This window comes from Zingiber officinale, chromosome 9B (genome assembly GCF_018446385.1).
Source record: "Zingiber officinale cultivar Zhangliang chromosome 9B, Zo_v1.1, whole genome shotgun sequence".
NCBI classification, from domain to species: domain Eukaryota; kingdom Viridiplantae; phylum Streptophyta; class Magnoliopsida; order Zingiberales; family Zingiberaceae; genus Zingiber; species Zingiber officinale.
Genome location: NC_056003.1, coordinates 101,489,426 through 101,508,522, shown reverse-complemented (window position 1 = coordinate 101,508,522; position 19,097 = coordinate 101,489,426).

Below are 19,097 nucleotides of genomic sequence, written 5' to 3'. Positions count from 1 at the left end.
GGATCAAGATGGATGCGACAACTAGACCCGGTGGCGGTGGCCAAAGATGGCAGCAGCTAGGGTTTGTGACACACGGAGGACAATAATAGATAAAAGTCATAATAGTTGAAAATTAGTTTTTCTATTTATTGCTTTTTATGCTGTGATGTGTGTGCTTGTTAGTATGCATGTTAAGTAGGCTAGCATAGTCAAAATTCCTCACTTTAAATAACTAAGTGGGAGAGGGATTTATTTTTTAAAATTCCACGATCTCCATTACTGGTTTATAAGTGATGCAACAAGCTTGCGCGTTGGCTCTGAGTGCCTTCCTCCATATTGGATGAGCTTGTTTGCGGATCACTAGATTAAACTTCCATTTTGGATGACTATGGGAAGTTAATTAAGAGCGTGTGATCTTCCCCATCGGAAGGGGCACAATCTTATTAATGGACTTAGTGTCAAGTAATGGTATACACTTAGGCATGTCTAATAGTATCCTCCCCATCGGAGTCACTGCTATTATTTGTGTGACCGAAGAAAACCAACTATTAATTTGTCAAATAAATAGGTTAACAAGATAATAAAATTAAAAACTCCTCTTACAAATGTTTGATTTTGTATACGTCTACACTATCGTGGCATACAAAATTCACGGTGTTTGAGGTAATTTTATTTTGTCATAAAGATTTAATGACAAGATAATTAATGGGTAAAACCCTCCTCTTACAAATGTTTAAATTTTGTATACGTCCACACTATCGTGGCATGCAAAATTCACGGTGTTTGAGGTGTTGGTGAATTTAAATAATATTGTTTGAGGAATCAATTTATTTTAAATTCAAAAGTTTTGACCAAATATTTGATCAAAGACAAATCAACTATTAATTTTATTCGTCATAAAGTAAAGTTGACGAGATAATAAAATTAATGGATAAAATCTCCTCTTTGATTTTGTATACGTCCAAACTATCGTGGCATACAAAATTCATGGGATTTTAAGGAATTGATATTGACCAAATATTTTTGTGATTCTTAGGATTTAAAATGTTTATCAATTCCCTAGTTGTTATACTATAGAAAAGACTTAGTAGTCCCAATTGTAATGATTGGAAATAGGACTTGGACATTAAGGTAGACTGTCTTCTTAGAACTAAGAACAATATAGGTGTATTTAATTCATTAGTTGAAACATGTTTAGTGGTGTTATCTACTAGAACCTGAAGTGTAGATACAGATGCCATTAATCATGTCTGTAATTCATTGCAGGGTTCCAGGAAACCCAACAACTAAATGAAAATATAAACACCGTCCACATGGGCACTGCTGTAAAAGTGGCAGTTATTGCAGTGGGAGATGTTTATCCTTTGATAAGAATAAAATATGGATTTTAAGTAATTATTTTTACGTACCAAGTTTAGAAAGAACTAGTTTTCAGTTTCTAAACTATTCAAAGAACTTGATATTCTGCCTCTTTTAAAGTTGTTAAGGAAAAGAGGGAAGTTATCTATTCTGGTACGTTGGTTGGCAATTTATAAATCCAATAACTCCCACGATGTAACAAATGGAAATTAGTAACACATCTTCTAACTTTAAGAGAAAGTAACCTTCGGAAATGAGCCAATTATATCTTTGGCATCTAAGGCTAGGTTATATTAACTTGAGTAGGATTCATTGGTAGCTGATGAACTTTTGGGTTCATTAGTAGTGGAAATCTTTCCAACCTGCGAGTCTTACTTGGAAGGAAAAATAACCAAGAAGCTTTTAAGTCTAAGGGGTATGGAGCCAAAGATATGTTGGAATTGGTTCATCCTGATTTGTGTGATCCTATGACTATCCAGACAAGAGGAAGTATCGAATATTTCGTCTATTTTATAGAAAACTATTCAAGATACAAATACATTTACTTAATGTACCGCAAGACTAAGTGCTTTGATTAGTTCAAAGAGTACAAGGTTGATGCGGAGAAACGTTAAAGTAAAAGTATCAAGTCACTATGGTAAGATCGTAGTGGCAAGTACCTCTTGGGACAATTTAGGAGTTACTTATCAAAAGTAGAGATTCAATCTCAACTAACTGCACCTGGTACACCCCAACAGAATGGTGTAGTAAAAAGAAGGTATATGACTCTTATGGAAATAATTAGATTGATGATGAGTTATTCAGAAAATTACCAAGTTCGTTTTAAGGATATACTCTGAAAAAGAAAGTGAACATAGTACCTTCCAAAGTCAGAACTCTCTACTCATATAGAATTGCTGAATAGGCGTAAGCCTATTTTGAAGCATATTCGGATTCAAGTAGTTCAGCACATATGCTGAAGAGAGACAATAATAAGTTGGATAGGAATTCACTTGTTTGTGGGTTATCCTAGAGAAATGAAAGTAGGTTTATAGTCTTAAAAATCAGAAGGTCATTGTTAGCATCAATGACTGATTTTTAGAAGAGGACTATATAATGAACCACAAGCCCATAAGTAAATTTGTTCTTAATAAAGGACACGTCTAATCTAGTACCAACTGTACAAGATGAGATACCACAAGGAAACTGCAACAAGTATCACAACAACAGACAATGTCTCGTCGTAGTGGGAGGGTTGTGAGGCAACCTGAGAGATTCATGTTTTTGGGAGAGTTTTCGAACTTGATCCAAAGTAAACATGAACCTGATCCCCAGACATATGACGAAGCACTCCAAGATAAAGATGCAACATCTTGGCAAAAAGCAATGAAGAATTAGAATATATGTATTCTAATAAAGTCTGGAAGCTCGAAAAATTACCAAATGATGTAAAAGCCATAGAAAAGGAAGGACAGACAGGAAGGTGTATACTTTCAAAGCAAGGCTTGTTGAAAAAGGAAAACCTTTTACTGGTAGCCATGCTTAAAGTCTATCTGGATTCCTTTATCTATTGTTGCTCATATGGATTATGAGATTTGGCAAGTGGATGTCAAGATAGTTTTCCTTAACGGAAGTCTTGAAGAAAGCATCCATATAAAGCAACCAGAAAGGTTCATTGCAAAGAGCAAAGAGCATCTTGTGTGAAAGCTTAATCAGTCTATGGACTGAAGTAAAGCTTCAAGATCTTGGTACATCCGGTTTAATAAAGTAATCCAGACCTATGGGTTTATTTTATAACCGAATGAATTTTGTAAAGTGTGATGGAAACGTGGTGGTATTTCTTGTACTATACGCAGATGAGATTTTTGGTAGTTGGAAACAATATCAAAGTGTTGTCGTAAGTAAGGATATGGTTGCCCAAACAATTCGATATGAAGAACTTAGGAAAATGTGCACACATTCTTGGGATCAAAGACATAAGGGATCGCAAGAAAAAAATGTTGTGCTTATCCCGAGCTTCATACAATCCTTGCTCGTTTAGTATGCAGAACTCTAAGAAAGGTTTCTTACCTTTTAGGCATGGAGTATCTTTATCTAAAGAGACGTCTCTAAAGACATCAAAAGAGATAAAGGACATGAAGGCAGTTCCTTATGCTTCGGTTGTGGGAAGCCTAATGTATGCAATGCTGTGTATGAGATCAGAAATCTGTTTTGCCAAGGACATAGTTAGCAGATATCAAAGTAACCCTAGACAAGGACATTGGACTGTAGTAAAGCATATATTGAAGTACCTTAGAGGCACTAAAGATTATATGTTAGCTTACAAGGCAGTTAATTTGGTCCCTGTGGGTTGCACGGATTTTGACTTCCAATCGAATAGGGACAATAGTAAGTCAACCTCGGGGTTTTGTGTTTACTTTAGGAGGTAAAGTCATAACTATGGAAGAGTGATAAGCGTAGGTGTTTTTCTGGACTCCACCATAGAAGCTGAGTATATGGCAAGCCTCTGAGGTAGTCATAAAAGCTGAATGATTTAATAACCTCAAGATAGACTTAGATATGTTTTCTGGTTTGTCCAAAGATTATTACAATTTATTGTAATAATAGTGGTGCAGTAGCAAACTCGAAGAAACCATGAGTCTATAAGGCAAGTAAACACAATAGAGCGCAAGTACCACCCAATACGAGAAATCGTATAAACGAGGAGTAGTTGTTGCTGCCTAGATTGCATCAGATGATGACCTATAGATCTTTTCACTAAGGCCCTTAAGGAAAGAGCTTTTGATGGGCATGTTGAAGGGATGGGAATCAGATGTATGGCAGCAGATATGGCAGCTTAGTCTTTTAGTATAAATGGGAGATTGCTAGGATGTATACTAAAAGCCTAGCTTTTGGTATAAACATTTATCTAGAAATAAGAATCACATTAGTCAAATGTCTATATTTATGATAAATGTAGTTGTTCAATTAATTTATATTGAAGATAACATGGTGTGTGGTGTCACACACAGAGGATCATGTAATCAGTACCTTATAAATTATAAACAGTAGCTCACGACCAAGATGGAAAGGAACAAACCATTGGAAGGTCGTAGTGTAATTAGGTATTAGTTTATCTTAACTATATAATTACACTAGTACACTTAGAGTGTATTGAGTAGGACCATTAGATGTCGTTTCTTTTATACTTACTTTATAAAGGAACAAAGACCTCATTTATTATGGAAGTGTGTGCTCTTAATCCTAATATAATAACAAGCACATATATTTGATATTTATTTCTTTAATTTATCAATGGGTGAGATTTACTTCGATAAATCAATAAGCCCGATAAGTTGGGAAATGATATCACTTATAGTGTGTGTTGTTGATTATAAAAGGAAACTGTGTCCTAGTAATCTAGGTTGAGAATGTCTCCAAGAGGAGCTCATAAGGATTGTCATGTTAAGCCCTGCAGGTGGACTTAGTCCGACATGACGATGAGGTTGAGTGGTACTACTCTTGGACTAAGATATTAATTAAGTGAGTTGTCAGTAACTCATTTAATTAGTGGACATTCGACATCTTAAACACAGGGAGACTGACACACTCATAATAAGAAGGAGCCCAAAATGTAATTTGGGATTGGTGCGGTAGTTCAATAATAGTTGTTTAGTGGAATGAATTATTATTGATGAAATTAAGTTGTGTGTTCGGGGCGAACACGGGATGCTTAATTTCATCGGGAGACCAAAACCAATTCCTCCTCTCGGTTCCTATCGTAGCCTCTTGTATATAGAGATTAATACCCACCACATACCCACCTTCTTACCCATCCAATGGGGTCGGCCAAGCTAGCTTGGAACCCAAGCTAGGGCCGGCCAAGACCAAGTGGATGAGCCAAGTTGGTGGTCAGCCAAAGTTTGGGTCCCAAGCTTAGGTGGTCGGCCACTAGAATATTAAAAAGGATTTTTATTAAAATTATTTCTTATGTGGATATCATGTTTTTAAAAGAGAGTTTAAAAAATTAAAAATTTCCTTTTATAGTTTTCTATAAAAGATTAAGAGAAGAGATTAATCTCTTTCCTTATTTGTAGATTAAAAGGATGGTTTTAATTTTTGGTAAAAATTTTCCTTATTTGTAAATCATCTACATGTTTAAAAGAGAGTTTAAAATTTGAAATCTTTCCTTATTTGTTGATTAAAAGGTGAATTTTAAATTTTAAAGAAAACTTTCCTTTTTAACCATGTTCATGATTTAAAAGAGAGTTTAAAAATTAAATATTCTCTTTTATAAGTTTCTACAAGAGATTAAGAAAAGATTTGATATCTTTCCTTATTTGTAGATTAAAAAAGATTTTAATTTTTAGAAATAACTTTCTTTTTATCCACATGTTTAAAAGAAAGATTTTAATTTATAAAAATTTCCTTTTTACCCATCATGAAGGGATGAAAATTATTGGAAATTTTTTTTATAAATTTCTGGAGACAAATTAGGAAGTTTTAATTAATTAAAACTCTCCTTGTTTGTAGCTTTAATATGGCCGGCCATTATAATTGATGAGAAGAAAATTGTTTTTAATTAAATAAATTTTCTTTTTCAATGGCAAAAGAATTAAGGAAGTTTTTATTAAATTTTCTTTATTTGCCAAGACCAAGGATTATAAAAGAGGGGGTAGAGGAGGCTTCATGACTAACGACTCTATTCTATTTTCTCCCTCTTTTCTTCCTTGGTGTGGCCGACCCTTCTCCTTTTCTCTCTTCCTCTTGTGTGGCCGAAATCCTTTATCTCTTGGAGCTTGGAGGAGGTGGCCGGATCTAGCTTGAGGAAGAAGGAGAGAAAGCTTGCATCCCTTGGAGCTTGGTTGGTGGAAAAAAGTTCTTCATCCTTTAGAAGATATGCTTGGCCGAAACTTGAAGGAAGGAAGAAGAAGGTGCCTTGGTGGTTCTCGTCTCGGAAGATCGTTGCCCACACAACGTCCAGGATTAAAAGAGGAATACGGTAGAAGACCTAGAGGTTTTTTGTTTGCAAAAGAAAAGGTATACTAGTATTTAATTTCCGCATCATACTAGTTTTATTTCTTTGTAAAAATACCAAATACAAGAGGCATGTGATTCTAGTATTTCGAATTAGTTTTCGATGTTGTGTTCTTTTATTTTTCTTTTCCTTGTGATTTGATTGTTCTTTTTGGTTGACCTAAAGTTATTTAAGGAAATTAAATATTATCTTTCCTTAAAAGGCTTTGTCTAGGCGGTGGTGGTTGTTCCCATATCCAAGAAGGCCATGTGCCTCGCCATGCAGTCCTTGAAGCTAATTTTGGAAATTAATATTTAATGGAATTAATAACCTAGGTGATTTGAATCAAACGTGTTAAGTTCCGCAGGAGATCCAAGTCTAAACCTAAATGAACAAATAAATTAAACTTAGGATCAAACGTGTAAAGTTCCGCAGGCGATCCAAGTTTAATTTAAAAGAACACATGGTAGCTAGGAAAAGGTTCAGACCTTTGTACAAAATTTTTGTACAGTGGAACCGTTAGGTTTTCCGAGTAGCAATCAACATTGTGCCCGACCAGGACCACCCTTTAACCTGGCCCTTTGCACCCCACGTAGGCCGGACTTTTGACCTCCACGTAGGCCGGACTTTTGACCACCACGTAAGCTTAACTTCTGACCGCCACGTGAACTTGACTTTTGACTGCCTCGTCGGCTTGACTTCTTACCGCCCCGAGGACTTGACTTCCGACCACGTCCGCTGTCCGACCCCACTATCATGCACCGTATCACAAGCCTCCCCTTCAAGTCTAGTCGAAGGCGGCTCCAGTCCAACTGACTAGACCCAAGTCCTGTTCTCACCTGACATGCCCTTTGTGTTTCTTTGGTTTCTGGCCCTTTTCCCGATATCCCACTCAAAATTTATCACCCTTCCTAATTGAGTCTTTATTGCCTACGCATTTACTCCGCTATCCTCGATCCTGCTATTTTTCCATAAATGCCACACTATTTCCCAAATATCTTCACATGTTCCGAAGTTAACTCTTCACATTCCCCTCCTTTAAAAGAGGGGTCGAGTATACTGTTGCCTTCACTTTCCTCAAGCTCCCTTTGTACTCATGGAATCAAACGAGGCATCTTCTCTGCGCCATCAACTCGCTCATTTGACCCAGTCGCTAACTCACAGAGATGAGGCTCTGCTTGAAATGACGCAGAGTAGGGACCTTCAGTCCTCTCTCCGTCGGAAAATGGAAGAACTCCGGCTAGCGGCTAAATCCAGAACTCGAGCCGAGGTAGCTCTCAAGCATAAGGCTCATTCAGATCTGAGGAGTCTAAATCATTTTATTGCCTATCTGAAACTGAAGCATGAGGATACTATAACCCTCCTGCAAGAGGAAAACCAGATCAAAGATGAAACCATCACCCATCTGCAAAGCAATATTCAATGTATCAAGGAAGAACTGGCTAAAGCGCAGGCTCATCTAGCGAAGGGGAATCAGGCATCTTGTTCTTGTAATATCGTGAACCCTTGACAAATATTGCCCAACTCTTATTAAATAAACCTTGTTCTCTACCTTATCTTCCTATTAAGTTGTGGGTATGTATTTCCTTGTCTTTCCTATTATCATGTTCCATATGCACATGTCCCCAAGAGAATTTGCTAGAAAAGATAATTTGTAAAATACCAAAAATAGGCGAATATTAATAAAGGAATTTTTCAGAAATTTTTCGGAGCTCGTATGGACGAGTTAACGGGGACAAAAATAGGGCCCGAAAAAGCCTGTTTAGGCTACCCAGTTTTAATAAGGAAAAGTTTTATTTTCTTTTCCTTTTCCTTTTCTTTTTCTTTTTCTTAATATTTTTTTTCTTCTTATCCTCGCCGCTTCTTCTTCGACGTCGTGTGCCCGAGCCCGCGCCCCGCTTCCTCGCCCGATCCCTTGCCCTAACTACTCTCGACCGACACCACAAAACCGTCGCACGCCTCGCAGGTAAAGCCGAGTCGAACCCCTTTCTCCTTCTCCTCTTCTTTTTCCCCTTCTTCTTCTTCGTCTCCGCCATTGAGGTCGGGACACGCTGCTGCCCCTTTCGGCCGGAAGCCACCTCCAAGTCGTGTCCTGGATCACCAATCTGCCACCTCTGCCCTAGCCTCTTCACCGCTGCACACCGCCACTTGTCCTCAACAAAGGAGCGCGACGTCGATCGCCTCCTAGCCGTCTCCACCACCACCGCCCCATCCGGCTGATTTCCGTGCCCTAGTTTAGGGTACACAGCCGCCGGTACCTCACGGAGCAGCATAGACGTCGAACTTCTTCTCCGCTGTGCTCGTGCCCTAGCATCGTTGTCACCTTTGTTTGTCCCGGCTCGGCACCACAGTGGCATTGGGATTTCACCAGAGGAAGGTTCGGACCTGATTGGGGTACGATGTGTTTGGTATCAGGCTTGTAAGGATCTGATCGCATTTTTTTTTCTTTGTGTGGGTATATTATGTTTAATTGGTTGATCAATCTTGTAGTTTTAGCCATTTCTAAATACAGATCAGGTCGTTGAGTTCCAATCACAAATTCCTCTGGTCGTGAGCCATTAGTGAACATTATCGCGTTAGGTGAGTTTTGGATTAGTTCATGTATTAATCTAATCCAATTTGATTGTAGATAATTGGGGATACCTAATCCATTGTAATGATGAAATGGGTTAAGTTAAACCCAGTTGAATTTGGATTAATGGTTGGTTAGCTAATTAAATGCATAAGGGTATTAGCTAAATCCGTATATGTTTGATATCACAGGACATTAATTTGTGACGAGCACTTTGATGCAGAGGTTGTCTAGCTCGATCTATATTGGAGGTGGGTACTTTGACTTATGTCTTTTGATATTCATAATAATGTGCTTAACATATAGCAATGATTGTGTTATCCATTTGTTTCGGGTGGTCACTACATGATATGTTACATGTTTGCTTGTTTACTTATATGCGCTGCATGTTATTATTTACCTGATCATACATGCTTTAGGTAGTGACCCAACCATATGATACATTATGTTCAGGACCTAGGGTTTATTTGATACCCTATCTGTTTGTGTATCTTCCATTTGATTCATTGTCTTGTGGTACACATTTTATATTTATGTATGGAGCATGCTATGCTATTTGTGATATTGTCATGTTTAGTGTCATGCATCATCTTGCATGATTGTATGCTGTGCGATTGTCTGCTCCATTATTGTTGAGCACATCGCCAGTTACATGTTGTACACACCACCACTCATGGGTTAGTGGTATATCAGACAGGTGTGTGGCAGTTCTGCTGTTTGGCTCCGTTGGTCTGGTGACTTAGCGTGGTAGCCAGCAGACAATTCCGCTCTATTTGGCTCCGTTGGTTTAGTGTAGCAGAGTTGTAGCCGGCAGGCAGTTGGACTTTGTTTGGCTCCGTTGGTCCGCTCATGGGTAGTGTGACGCAGCGTGGTAGCCGACAGAGATTCCTCCCCGTCATCGTGTACCGGGAGGTGAGAGCATTGCGCTCCCCCATTTATTATTTCGGGGTAGGAGTATGTGTGTACTCCGACAGCATCCCGTCCGCTAGGTCACTCATCAGGGGCAGTGATGTCAGAGTGCACGGTTGTCACGGCCCTACCCATTCGGACTCACCATTGTGTGTGAGATGGCTGACTGGCGTCAGGGGTGACCATGTCATTGGCATCATATGCATGATGCATTTATATGGATGCATATGATTGACATGCATACAGGATTATGACACTTTCGGTCTGACGACCTGCTATCATTATACCTTGGTCCTGGTTAGTACAGTTTTCTCCTGTATTCTTCAGTTGCATTTTATCTTTCTTGTATCAGGAGACTGTACGCATGATTAGTGCTAGTTGTTATATTCCTTATTTTGCATATCAGTTGTTACCCGCTGAGCGTTGGACTCACCCCCGCCTCCGTTGTTATTTTCAGGTTGATGCTGTCAGGAGGCAGTTCCGGTCGCTAGTCCCCATTGCACGTAGTGCTAGTTCTCTGCTGATCACGAGTTGTTATTTTAGTTTTCTCTATCAGACTATGTCTTGGTCTTGTAATGTTTTACTTATGGATCTTGTATGGATTCTTATCGTTGATATATTTTGGTATGATTTAGATATGTTTTACTCCATGCCTGCCTGGACGGCAGAAGAGGTGAGTTTGTCGGATTTGTGTTTTATGAGTGTAGTGGAGTAGGAAAAATCGGATTTGAGCTTTACGAGTGTAGTTGAGTAGGGTTGTTTTCGAGTCATCGTATTACTGTTCTATTTGTTTACTATTAAACTGCATGGTTGTGTCAGCCAGAGGCTGAAATTGATATTAACTGCGTGGTGATTGTTTTATTATTGTTATTATTCCAGTCGCATGTGGCTGAGGTATAGGGTGATTGTAGAAAGTTTCAGATTGTCCGCCGTACAGGGGAGATGCTGCCGAAATTTCTTCGGACAGGGACTCCTCCGGGGCGTGACATAATTTAGAAAGAACAATTTACTTACCACACATTTTTCTTACCATAAGGGGTGGGATGTCGTGGTTCATACGGGCCCACCTACTTGCATCTCATATTGGCAATAGAAGTATGGCTACAGATCTGTTGAGCATGAAAGTATACCTCGCGGCTTCACATTGAGGCGAGAGTAGGAGATACCGACTGAGAAAGTCATTAGTCGTGAGAGCAGACTCACTTATAACTCGCACTGAGGCGAGAGTCTGGGACCCGACCTGGAAGTTCGTTGGGCGTGAGATCATGCTCACTTATAACTCGCACTGGGGCGAGAGTTTGGGACACCGACCTGGAAAGGTCGTTGGGCGTGAGAGCGTGCTCACTTATAACTCACACTGGGGCGAGAGTCTGGGACACCGACCTGGATGGTCGTTGGGCGTGAGAGCATGCTCACTTTTAACTCGCACTGGGGCGAGAGTCTAGGACACCGACCTGGAAAGGTCGTTGGGCGTGAGAGCATGCTCACTTATAACTCGCACTGGGGCGAGAGTCTGGGACACCGACCTGGAAAGGTCATTGGGCGTGAGAGCATGCTCACTTATAACTCGCATTGGGGCGAGAGTCCGGGACACCGACCGGGAAAGGTCATTGAGCGTGTGAGCATGCTCACTTATAACTCTCACTGGGGCGAGAGTCTGGGACACTGACCTAAAAAGGTCATTGGGCGTGAGAGCATGCTCACTTATAACTCGCACTTATAACTCGCACTAGAGCGAGAGTCTGGGACACCGACCTGGAAAGGTCGTTGGGCATGAGAGCATGCTCACTTATAACTCGCACTGGGGCGAGAGTCTGGGACACCGACCTGGAAAGGTCGTTGGGCATGAGAGCATGATCAATTATAACTCGCACTAGGGCGAGAGTTTGGGACACCGACCGGGAAAGGTCGTTGGGCGTGAGAGCATGCTCACCTATAACTCGCACTGAGGCGAGAGTCTGGGACACCGACCTAGAAGGGTCGTTGGGCGTGAGAGCATGCTCACTTATTACTCACACTGGAGCGAGAGTCTGGGACACTGACCTGGAAAGGTCGTTGGGCGTGAGAGCATGCTTACTTATAACTTGCACTAGGGCGAGAGTCTGGGACACCGATTTGGAAAGGTCATTGGGAGTGAGAGCATGCTCACTTATAACTCGCCCTAGGGCGAGAGTTTGGGACACCGACCTGGAATGGTCGTTGGGCATGAGAACATGCTCACTTATAACTCGCATTGGGGCAAGAGTCTGGGACACCGACCTGGAAAGGTCGTTGGGTGTGAGAGTAAACTCACTTATAACTCGCACTGGGGCGAGAGTCTGAGACACCGACCTGGAAAGGTCGTTGGGCGTGAGATCATGCTCACTTATAACTCGAACTGGGGCGAGAGTCTGGGACACTGACCTAGAAAGGTCATAGGGCGTGAAAGCATGCTCACTTATAACTCGCACTAGGGCGAGAGTCTGCGACACTGACCTGGAAAGGTCGTTGGGCGTGAGAGCATGCTCGCTTATAACTCACACTGGGGCGAGAGTCTGAGACACCGACTTGGAAAGGTCGTTAGGCGTGAGAACATGCTCACTTATAACTCGCACTGGGGCGAGAGTCTAGGACACCAGCCTAGAAAGGTCGTTGGGCGTGAGAGCATACTCACTTATAACTCGCACTAGGGCGAGAGTCTCGGACACTGACCTAGAAAGGTCGTTGGGTGTGAGAACATGCTCACTTATAACTCGCATTGGGGCGAGAGTCTGGGACACCGACCTGGAAGGGTCGTTGGGCATGAGAGCATGCTCACTTATAACTCGCACTGGGGCGAGAGTCTGGGACACCGACTTGGAAAGGTCGTTGTGCGTGAGAGCATGCTCACTTATAACTCGCACTAGGGCGAGAGTCTAGGACACCGATCTGGAAAGGTCGTTGGGCATGAGAGTATGCTCACTTATAACTCGCACTGGGGCGAGAGTTTGGGACACCGACCTGGAAAAGTCGTTGGGCATGAGAGCATGATCACTTATAACTCGCACTGTTGCGAGAGTCTGGGACACCGACTGGGAAAAGTCGTTGGGCGTGAGAGCATGCTCACTTATAACTCGCACTGAGGCGAGAGTCTGGGACACCGACCTAGAAGGGTCGTTGGGCGTGAGAGCATGCTCACTTATTACTCGCACTGGGGCGAGAGTCTGGGACAACGACCTGGAAAGGTCATTGGATATGAGAGCATGCTCACTTATAACTCGCACTAGGACGAGAGTCTGGGACACCGACCTGGAAAGGTCGTTGGGCGTGAGAGCATGCTCACTTATAACTCGCCATGGGACGAGATTCTGGGACACCGACATGGAAAGGTCGTTGGGCGTGAGAGCATGCTCACTTATAACTCGCACTGGGGAGAGAGTCTTTGACACCGACCTGGAAAGGTCGTTGGGTGTGAGAGCATGCTCACTTATAACTCGCACTGGGACGCAAGTCTGGGACACCGACCTGGAAAGGTCGTTATGTTGGTTGATACTCGGAATATCGTACCGGTTCCCCTGTACAAAAATTTAGTACAAGTCCTGAACCATTCCTAACAATCTATTGTGTTCTTTAGAAATTAAATTAGGAATCACAAACGGAACTTAACATTATTGATTCCAAATTTAACTTATCTATTCTTAGAGGTTTAGACTTGGATCGCAAACGATACTTAACATTATTGATCCAAATCTACCCATGTTACAAATTCAATTAAATATTAATTTCAGAGATTGGCTTCCAGGTTAAACATGGTGTGGCACTAGGCCTTCTTGGGTATGGGAGCATCTACCACTTCCTATACAAAGCCTTTCAACGAAATTTAATATTTAATTCTCTTATAGTAATCCTAGGTTTAACCAAAAGAAACAATCGAATCACAAGATCGAAAAAAACAAAAGAACACAAATTCGAATCACAAATTCGAAACCTAGAATCATATGCCTCTTGTGTTTGGTATTTCAAAATTTATACAAAGAAAACTAGTATGATGCGGAATAGAATTACTAGTTATACCTTTCTTTGTAAGCAATAACCTCTTGATCTTCTATCTTATTCCTCTTCTTATCTCAGACGTCGTGTGGACGACGATCTACTGAGACGAGAACCACCCAAGCTTCCTTCTTCTCCAAGCAAGTTTCGGCCACCACAAGAACTCCAAGAGAAGATGGGGTTCGACCACCACCAAGCTCCAAGGGAAGCTAAGAAACAAGACCTCCTTTCTCTCCTTCCTTTAGCAAGATCCACCCACCAACTAAGCTCCTTGAGATGAAAATGTCGCTGGCCAAGGAAGAAGAATAGGAGAGGAAGAGGAAGAGAGGGGTCGGCCACCAACCAAGGAAAAGAGGAACCAAAGAAGAGATATTGTTATGAGGTGAGACACCTCTACCCTCTCTTTTATATTCCTTGGTCTTGGCGAATAAGGAAAGTTTTATTAAAACTTCCTTATTATCTTTGCCAATGAAAGGAAAGTTTAATAAAATTTCCCTTTCAAACTATATATGGCCGGCCATCTTAATCCCTCCAAATAAGGAAAGTTTTAAACACAAAATTAAAACTTCCTAATTTGTTTCTGAAATTTTTTAAATAAAATTTCTCTTTTGAAAATTCCCTTCATGGTTGGTCATAAAAGGAAACTTTTATAAATTAAAATCTCTCTATTAAAACATATGGATGATTTACAAAAAGGAAAGTTTTCTCTAAAATTAAAATATTTCTTTCAATCTATAAATAAGGAAAGATATTAAATCTTTTCTTAATCTTTTGTAGAAACTATAAAAGGAAAGATTTAATTTTAAAACTCTTTTTTAAATCATGAGGATGGTTAAAAAAAGGAAAGTTTTATCAAAAATTAAAATCTTCCTTTTAACTACAAATAAGGAAAGATATCAAACCTTTCACTTAATCTTTTGTAGAAAACTATAAAAGGATAGATTTAAATTTTAAACTCTCTTTTAAAACCATGACTTCCACATAAGAAAGATTTTAAAAAATAAAAACCTTTTAATTTATTGTGGTCGGCCACACTAAGCTTGGGTTCAAGCTAGGGTCGGCCACCTAATGAAACCAACTCACCTTGGTTTGGTCGGCGCTAGCTTGGGCTCCAAGCTAGGCTTGGCCGGCCACCTTAAGGTGGGTAAGAAGGTGGGTATGGGTGGGTATAATACTTTATAAATAAGATGCTACGATAGGGACCGAGAGAAGGAATTGGTTTTGGTCTCCCGATGAAATTAAGCTTTCCGTGTTTACCCCGAACACCCAACTTAATTTCATCAATAATAAACTAGTATTATTGTTGCTTTTTATTTGAGTTGAAAAAATGGGAAAGATATTGTTTTCTTTTTCAGGTTATTCACATCTCCCTCTTACCGGCCTCTAAGGGCCCTAACAGTTTGTTTATCTTAACGAGCCTCATTAAACAACCTCAAACAAGCTTTTATATCGAATCAAGATTCGAATAGCTCATAAGTGGCTTGGTTCATTTACACCTCTACGGGCCGGCTAGAATGACTGACTCACTTCGCAACAGACCAATAGTAGGTGATAGTATGCATGTTTCCTCGTCCGGCCACAAAGTTAGACAAGTTTATATGCCCCAGCCGTACAAAAATTTGGCCAGAACAAATACAACCCAGCTTAATATATTGACCAAACCTCTCAAAACGAAGTAGGCTTTCTCTGGGTGGCTTATCATATGCCTGGTTTGGTAAAAGGACGATCAGGCCTACAACACCTATACTCATGTTACCACCTGGATGGAATTCCAACAAATCATATATTACTAGAGGAATTTTCAAGAAGCATGAGGCACTATATTATCTCTCGAGTAGATTTCCAACATGACTATGCCACTATATCATTCTCCGAACAAATGTCTCAAGGTTGCGCAAAATATGACAGAGCAACTTAACGATCAATCAAGATACATGCAGTATAATACACGACAGAGCATATAATGCAAAATGAAACTGAACATCCCAATCTGTTGGTACCCCAAGGTAGTTTTGATATGATCAAACAAGTTAAGTTTGATCTTGTTGTATTTAACCTTGTGTCTAAGTGTACAGGAACTTAGGAGCATAGGGTATCGAGCGAAAGGCGCAGCTAGCGATAAGGACAACACGGGAGAGAGCCGATGAGCTCGGTGTGTCTGAAGGAAGAGGTGCTATGGAAGAGTACACCGGCGGACGAGAAGGGAGTGTACGGTGTTTCCGAGGGACAAGAAGCCGGAGCGGAAGATTACTCGATGAGCAAAAGATGCAACTGTCCGAGGGACGAAAAACTGTGGAAGAGTACACTGGCGGATGAGAAGGAAGCAAGTAGAGATTCCGAGGGATCAGAAGCTGGAGCAGAAGTTTGCTCGAGAAGGCCGGAAGTTGGGCTCAGGTGAGCTCTATTCCGGATGGTCGAAATCACTCAAGCGAGCGTTGCCGGAGTGGAAGACCCGAACCGAGGCTAGCGGAACCGAAGGACGCTCAGACCAAAAGTCAGTAAAAGGCTGACTTCTGATGGCCGGGCGCCCGGAGCAGGTCGGGGCGTTCGGACCAGGTCGGGGCGCCCGGACCAGTCCGGGGTGCCTGGAACCATTCTGGGCGCCTGAACCCCGACTTTTATCCAGATCAACATGGCTTTTGATCGTTGCGTCAAGGATAGATTTCTATCCCATTTCAGGTGCCTGGAACGCTTCCAGACGCCCCAAGCAGGGCTATATAAACAGTCATGCTCCTATAAGCTAAAGAGAATAAGAAACTGTGAAACAACACTTGTACGCTTTTAGTTTTCTGTTTAGCTCTCTAATTCTGTGTTATCATTGCTGTAAAGAGGCTTCTCCGTCTGAAGGAAAAATTAGTGTGCTTTACTTCATTGGATTAACAACCTCCCCGGTTGTAACCAAGTAAATTCTCAGTGCCCTTGTCTTTTAGTTTCTTTATTATACTTATACAAGTGTTAGATTTATATAGCTGTAAATCTGAGAAAAGTCTTTTTGTTTTATTTTTGTACAGGAGCTATTCAACCCCCTTAGCCGGTCGCCAAGGGTCCTAACACAATCAAGCCGTCAACTTAAGGATCAATCGAGATATATTCAACAGACAACATCCCAACCAGTTGTCAACTTAAGGACCACCCGAGATATCTTTAGCAAACAATATCTTAACAACCTGTCATAATAACAACCATGTGTCAGAGAATATTCTTCTGAAACCTTTTTTAGGGACCAACCTATCCCCCATCAACCGACCACTTATAACAACATATTTCTTCATTAACCGTAATGATAACAGAAACTATAAATGACAAAAGATGTATACATGTGGATAAATGGAAGATTCCTCGTACGATTACTGCATGCTACCTTAGTCGTACCTTCTCCTTTACCTAATAACCTCTGAAACACTTTGTCACTTATGATTACAGAGGTTATGTGAGGTGGTATATAAAGGAGAGTCCTCTCCGTGACGAAGGTATGCTCTCTGATCATTTGCAATTCATCCTTGTGCACGCGTCTGTTACTGTTCTTCTTCCACCCGCTTAAGCTTGCACTAACTTGAGTGTCGGAGGGCCTTCGCCAGGGACTCCCCCTAGTTTCTTGGCACTGACATTTTATTAGATCGTTTCTGTGTGCATAGGATCAGAGGAAAGCTTCTTCTCAAAGGAAAAGGTCTTCTACGGTCAACCATTGATCCGTCGTGTCCAACGCATCATCTCTGCAACTCTCAGACAAGATCATATAACAATGACTTTATATTTTGATTTTTCCCATTTAAGTGGTAACATGGTTAAAATAATATAAGTATCTCGGGTAAGTTTTGATGTGATCAACCGGGTTAAGTTAGGTAATGTTGTATTTGATCCTTGTGTCTAACTGTGCATGAACTCAGGAATAGAAGAAGTCGAGTGGAAGATGCAGCAGACGAGAACGATGGCATGGGAAACGATTTCACGGGTTTGGTGGATCAGAGGGATGAGAAGCTATAGAAGAGTACACCGGTGGAGTGAGAAGGATGTGTGCGGCGCTTCCGAGGGACGAGAAGTCGGAGTAAAGGACTGCTCGAGAAAAAGGCCGGAGTTGGGTTCTAATGAGCTCAACTCTGGATGGCCTGAGAATCATCCAAGCAACCAAACTCCAAGCTCCCGAACCACTTTGGACCATAGCAAGCACCTCTTCGCGAATGTTGCTGCGAATGATATTCGGAGTCCATGTTAGCAACACTCTAGGTGTCTGATCCAGGTGCCCGAGTTTCGATAAAGTGTTATCTTCAAGCCATTGCAAGTAGGTAAGGTGCACCGCTCGGGGCACTTGGATCCATTTCAGGCACCCAGAGAGCTGTCACGTCAACCAACGGTCAAATCTGACCAAAGGGCTATAAAATGAGAGTTTATCTTCCTTTCGAATACAACATTTGTAAAACGACACACTTGCATTCAAATTTTGTTTTTGCGCTTTCAATGATTGTAAGAGGTCACTCCGCTTTCAACAAGGAGAACTTTTAGTGAGCTTCAACTCTCTTAGATTAACAATTATCCTGATTGTAATCAAGTAAAAACTTCTTATCTCTTACTCCCTTTTATGTTATTAATTTTATTTAAACTAACAGTATGTCTTTGCTAAGAATGAAGCAAAAAAAATGTGTGTATTTTATTTATAGGGTAATTCATCTCCTTTTTCTCGATCTCATCGGAACTTACAAATAACATTTCAAGAAATAAAATAAACGATTGAGACTTCATGACACTTATTATATTTTAAATAAATATTATCTAATCATGATCGATCGTCTAAAAGCTAGCATTTAACTTCTACGACATGCAGATGCTAGTTGCTATAGAAGCTAGTTATTAGTTTATGCAATAAGTGAACCCGAAGTTATGGTACAGGAACATTCAAGTTATTATTTAAATATGCAACGAGTAACTCTATATCATTTTAATTTTTCAAATCAATAAATTTTACAATATATAGCAGTTATCTTCTAACTCCTAGACAGTAGAAATTAGCCGGTAACTTTTACATCTAGTCTGAATCCAAAAATATTTTTTGATAAAATTATATAGAAAAATACTCCTTTGACTTTTTATTATTATTATTAATCGGATGTTTCTGTTAATGCAGTGCGTCCTTTCTAATTTATGTGTTTTCAAATTAGGCCTCTGATCACTTTCTCTTCTTCCGCCCTAAAATCGACATGCATTCCGAAGATTCGCAGATACGGCCGTCCAGACAGCTGCGAGCGAATGCTCTCTCTCTCTCTGATTCCCAGCTCACTACAATTCAAACGGCAGAGACAA